This window comes from Photinus pyralis, unplaced genomic scaffold (assembly GCF_008802855.1).
Source record: "Photinus pyralis isolate 1611_PpyrPB1 unplaced genomic scaffold, Ppyr1.3 Ppyr1.4_LG9, whole genome shotgun sequence".
Lineage (NCBI taxonomy): Eukaryota > Metazoa > Arthropoda > Insecta > Coleoptera > Lampyridae > Photinus > Photinus pyralis.
In genome coordinates, this window is record NW_022170878.1 from 8,358,363 (window position 1) to 8,364,362 (window position 6,000).

Here is a 6,000-nt window from a genome sequence, read left to right on the forward strand (position 1 = left end):
CCCTTTGCAAGTTTTAAGGGTATCAAAGTACATTTAAGGGACTATCAAGCCCTCCGTTTTGCTGAAGATCCTCTCTCTGCTGGGGATATTTACCACACGGACTTCCCCCCCCCCTCCCCCAGTAACACATTCTTCTTGAAAAACATTAAGTGTTATCCCTCTCATGATAATTTTGAGACAAATGGGCCTCAAGATCCTTTCTCTCCAGATTCCCAGCTGCCTTTCGAGTATATACGATTCTCGAAGAGCCTTTAATAATTTTTAAGTTAATTAACGCCCGAACCTTGAAAAGCCTTTAAGACCCTTTGCAAGTTTTAAGGGTATCAAAGTACATTTAAGGGACTATCAAGCCCTCCGTTTTGCTGAAGATCCTCTCTCTGCTGGGGATATTTACCACACGGACTTCCCCCCCCCCTCCCCCAGTAACACATTCTTCTTGAAAAACATTAAGTGTTATCCCTCTCATGATAATTTTGAGACAAATGGGCCTCAAGATCCTTTCTCTCCAGATTCCCAGCTGCCTTTCGAGTATATACGATTCTCGAAGAGCCTTTAATAATTTTTAAGTTAATTAACGCCCGAACCTTGAAAAGCCTTTAAGACCCTTTGCAAGTTATAAGGGTATCATAGTGCATTTAAGGGACTATCAAGCCCTCCGTTTTCTGAGGATGCTCTCTCTGCTGGGGGTATTCCATACCTCACGCCCCCCCCTCCCCCAGTATCACATTTTTCTTGAAAAACATTAAGTGTTAGCACTCTCATGATAATTTAGAGACAAACGGACCTCAAGATGCTTTCTCTCCAGATTCCCAGCTGCCTTTCGAGCACATACCAGGTTTTAAGATTCTCGAAGAGCCTTTAATAATTTTTAAGTTAATTAACGCCCGAACCTTGAAAAGCCTTTAAGACCCTTGGCAAGTTTTAAGGGTATCAAAGTGCATTTAAGGGACTATCAAGCCCTCCGTTTTGCTGAGGATCCTCTCTCTGCTGGGGATATTTACCTCACGGCCCTCCCCACCAGTAACACATTCTTCTTAAAAATCATTTAGTGTTAGCACTCTCATGATAATTTAAAGACAAATGATCCTCAAGATGCTTTCTCTCCAGATTCCCAGCTGCCTTTCGAGCATATAACAAGTTTAAGAACCTTTACGATTCTCGAAGAGCCTTTAATAATTTTTAAGTTAATTAACGCCCGAACCTTGAAAAGCCTTTAAGACCCTTTGCAAGTTTTAAGGGTATCAAAGTGCATTTAAGGGACTATCAAGCCCTCCGTTTTGCTGAGGATCCTCTCTTTGCTGGGGATATTTACCTCACGGACCCCCCCCCCTCCCAGTAACACATTCTTCTTGAAAATCATTTAGTGTTAGCACTCTCATGATAATTTAGAGACAAATGGGCCTCAAGATGTTTTCTCTCCAGATTCCCAGCTGCCTTTCGAGCACATACCAGGTTTTAAGGTTCTTGAGGGCCTTTAATAATTTTTCCTGAACCTTGAAAAGCCTTTAAAACCCTTTGCAAGTTTTAAGGGTATCAAAGTTCATTTAAGGGACTATCAAGCCCTCCTCTTTACTCTCATGATAATTTAGAGACAAATGGGCCTCAAGATGCTTTCTCTCCAGATTCCCAGCTGCTTTTCGAGCATATAACAGGTTTTAAGAACCTTTAAGGTTCTTGAAGGGACTTTAATAATTTTTAAGTTAATTAACGCTCGAACCTTGGAAAGCCTTTAAAATTTTAAGGGTATCAAAGTGCATTTAAGGGACTATCAAGCTCTCCTGTTTGCTGAAGATCATCTCTCTCCTGGGGATATTCCATACCTCAACCCCCCCCCCCCTCAGTAACACATTCTTCTTGAAAAACATTAAGTGTTAGAACTCTATTCTATTTTTCTCTGACTTTTGCCCCTTTGCTACAAAGGTTCTTTTGAGAACCTTTCAATTGTTTTTTTAGTCTTTAAAGTTTTAATTAGTCTTAAAAAACATATGGAACTTTAATAGTTTTTGTTTTTATGAGCTTCCATGACTCACCAAACGTTTTCTTTGCAGGGATCTGTAATAGTCTATGAAGCCTATTACTAACTTGTAAAACCTGTAACCGACCTTTTGTGAATATCAGCCTTTAATACCTTTACAAGTTTTAAGACCATTTTTGTGCATTTAAGGGCTTTTGAAGAATCCTTTAAACTTCTTTTTCCTTTGAACGTCTGGTCTCTAAGTACTTTAGTGAGAGGACCATTACAGTCCGTACCTTTAACATTACTAATTTTTCCTTTTTTTGAGCATTGAGGAGTTACAAAAGGTGGTTTTCAAAAGGCTCCAAGGGAAACCTGTAGAGATTTAGCCTATCAGAATATATGAAATTCTGATCTTGAAAGGTCCCAAATTGTTCAAAATTAATTTCGCATTTTGTTGCAGATTCATTTATGCCGATTCAAATGGAGCTGTCGAACTGGTGAGTCATCAAATATTTTATTAAAATTTTCTTGCTAATGCCTTTCGAATAAGACTTTGACTTACTGGCACAATTAACATTATCTGGCGATTAAAGTAAAATTTCAAATTTCCCGGGACAGGGTCGCAATAAATTTGAGCGCCTCATCTGTGACATCATAATCCACTTACTCGTAAGCTTACTTAAATGGAAAACATCGCCTTCTTTCCGTTCCGTTAAATTTAATCCTCGCGTTCTAAGCGGAAAACAAAACGCCAGAGTTTACAAGAAATTACTTTCGCAAAATAAACTACGCATTTTGGGTTTTCTCGGCCTTTTGATTCCCGCAAATTGGCGAAAGCGTAAACAAGTACTTTCCGTTTGGCGGGGGTAGTTCCATTTCGGCCGCGGATTCGTTTTTTTCGAGTCCCTTCTATTCGTATTAGATTAGAATAGGAAACGGCCTCATAACGAAAAGGTTGCTTGTTTACGAGGAGCGGCGCCAAAAACTTGATGCCCGACAGTACAAACACCGTAATCCTTTTCAGTCCCCTTTTTATCAACGTCGCAGGAACTTTCAAAGGAAAATTACGCGCTCGGATGGCACGACTCGCGCTGGATTTCACTTGATAAAATGGAAGACGCTTTCTTAATAGCCTCACTGTGTCATCCGAGCTTGATTTACTCTCTCGCGCTCATTTTTCGAGTTACTCAAATGTTCTTGCGACACGCGGGGTTTTCTATGCATGAAATTAAACACCCTCGAAAAATCAAGGGCGCGTTTCAGAATCCGAAAGGCATCCTCTTAACATTCACCTTTTAGGAGAAATAGTCCGAGTGCTAATTATTAATAGTTAGCACGATACTTGTAACCTGTAAGCTGTAATTGTAATTTTTGAACTAGTAGCCCAATCTTGGAACTGTTTGAAATTATGGATTCTACAGGCCACATTCTATAAGAAAATTTTTTTCCGGGTCAATCTGAGACAATTTTTTCTTCGGGGCTCAAAAAAAAGCAGTGTATAACCTTCCTTTTTTACCAAAAATCGACTGCACCAAAATTTCTCGGGAAAACACTTTTTCTTATTAATTTTGGTGCGTAGAATCCAATACAATTCGTACTTTTTCGATCAGACTTCTCAATCAAAAGTTATAGACTAGAAACCAATTTCGAAAGAAAATTCAAAGGGCTGTAACCTTTGAACTAGTAGCCCAATCTTGGAACTGTTTGAAATTATGGATTCTACAGGCCACATTCTATAAGAAAATTTTTTTCCGGGTCGATCTGAGACAATTTCTTTTTTCGGGGCTCAAAAAAAGGCAGTGTATAACCTTCCTTTTTTACCAAAAATCGACTACACCAAAATTTCTCGGGAAAACACTTTTTCTTATTAATTTGGGTGTGTAGAATCCAAATCAATTCGTACTTTTTCGATCAGACTTCTCAATCAAAAGTTATAGACTAGAAACCAATTTCGAAAAAAAATTCAAAGGGCTGTAACTTTTGAACTAGTAGCCCAATCTTGGAACTGTTTGAAATTATGGATTCTACAGGCCACATTCTATAAGAAAATTTTTTTCCGGGTCGATCTGAGACAACTTTTTTTTGCGGCTCAAAAAAAAGGCAGTCTATAACCTTCCTTTTTTACCAAAAATCGACTACACCAAAATTTCTCGGGAAAACATTTTTTCTTATTAATTTGGGTGCGTAGAATCCTAATCAATTCGTACTTTTTCGATCGGACTTCCCAATTAAAGGTTATAGACTGCGAGTAGAAACCAATTTCGAAAATAAATTCAAAGGGCTGTAACTTTTGAACTAGTAGCTCAATCTTGGAACTGTTTGAAATTATGGATTCTACAGGCCACATTCTATAAGAAAATTTTTTTTCCGGGTCGATCTGAGACAATTTTTTTTTCGGGACTCAAAAAAAGGCAGTGTATAAACCTTCCTTTTTTACCAAAAAATCGACTACACCAAAATTTCTCGGAAAAACACTTTTTCTGATTAATTTGGGTGCGTAGAATCCAAATCAATTCGTACTTTTTCGATCAGACTTCTCAATCAAAAGTTATAGACTAGAAACCAATTTCGAAAAAAATTCAAAGGGCTGTAACTTTTGAACTAGTAGCCCAATATTGGAACTGTTTGAAATTATGGATTCTACAGGCCACATTCTATAAGAAAATGTTTTTTCCCGCGGTCGATCTGAGACTAGGGAATGCAATACCGGGATCGGGGGATCCCGAAATACCGGGATCCCGCAGCATTTTTGCGGGATTAATCCCGCACATAAATGGAGCGGGATCCCGCGGGATTTGCGGGACTGAGGAATTTGTCGACCAAGGGAACGACTCTGTTTGCTTTGTTAATGAAACGCATAACGGAGAAATTATTTTTTATATAATTCTTAAACTTTTTTGTTAAAAATGTACTATGATTTTTGAGGCACTTTAGAAGTTCGCCTTTTTGTGCTTTACAGGTGAGGTTTTTTGGAGTTCTAAGTTAGGCTGAAGGTACTTTTTTGTTGAATATTGTGATAATTAGCGATTTATTTTAATACAGAAGTTAACTGCACAAAATTGCTTAATTGCCAATTTATTTAAAATTTTGCGGGATTCCGCAAATACCGGGCGTCCCGCGGGATTAACATCTAAGGATCCCGCAAATACCGGGATTGAGATTTTGCTGCGGGGTTGCATTCCCTAGCTGTAAAGGATCGAAAGCAGTACAGTAACGGTGGGGGGCACCTCTACACGCACATACAGATTGATCATGATCGACCTAAAGGTTTACGTAAATCGCCCGATTTTGAAGAGCACTCCTTTTTTTGTCATTCAATTCAACCTCTATCGAACTAAGATTTGACACGGTACGCGGACCCCTACCTCCTCCGAGGACTATGATATGCCCCCTAGGAAACTAGGAATCGATACTGACGCTTTTGAGAGTAGACAAACGTAGTTACGGAGGGAGGACTATGATATGCCCCCTAGGAAACTAGGAATCGATACTGACGCTTTTGAGAGTAGACAAACGTAGTTACGGAGGGTTTCGGGGGTATGGGGGCAATACCCCCAGCAAACTAGTGCTCGATCTTTCCTTCTCTATTATCTCTACCACCCTCATGGAGATATGTTGCAAACACTAACCGAGTATTCGTATACCTCCGGACCCCCCAGACCCCGCGGTATTGTTTCCCACAAGAGAGTTCGATCTTGCAAACTTTCATTATGGTTTTTGAGAGTAGAAAGTGAAATATAGTAAAGGGGGTCTGGGGGGTTTTGAATACCCCTCAGAAATACCCCCAGTAAACTAGTACTCGATATTTTCTTCTCTAATCGAAGGTATTGGGGGGCCATTCCATATCCCCCAGACCCCCCTGGTGCTGCTTTCCTACTGCCCGGCCTTGAAAATTTTCACTACGGTTTTTGGGAGTAGGCAGTCCGATATGGTACCGGGGCCAGCCAACTAGTTCTCGATACTTTTTCTCTGTTGTCTCTAGCAATAGTGTGGCAGACTTTGGCAAACATTAATCGAGTGCTCGTAATACCCCCCAGACACCC

The 6,000-nt window shown here is 39.8% G+C and overlaps 1 protein-coding gene across 4 annotated transcripts in view; it reads left to right on the plus strand.

Annotated features, from left to right (window-relative positions):
* LOC116180612 (sex peptide receptor-like) overlaps window positions 1-6,000 on the plus strand; it is a 561,029-nt gene that overhangs the window by 481,976 nt on the left and 73,053 nt on the right. For 3 of the 4 annotated variants that reach the window (XM_031500693.1, XM_031500692.1, XM_031500695.1), the window contains exon 4: window positions 2,418-2,454. The exons of the other annotated variant lie outside the window; for it this stretch is intronic. The gene's annotated coding sequence lies outside the window, so the exon portion shown is untranslated. The remainder of the gene's footprint in view (window positions 1-2,417; window positions 2,455-6,000) is intronic. 4 annotated transcript variants of the gene reach the window in all.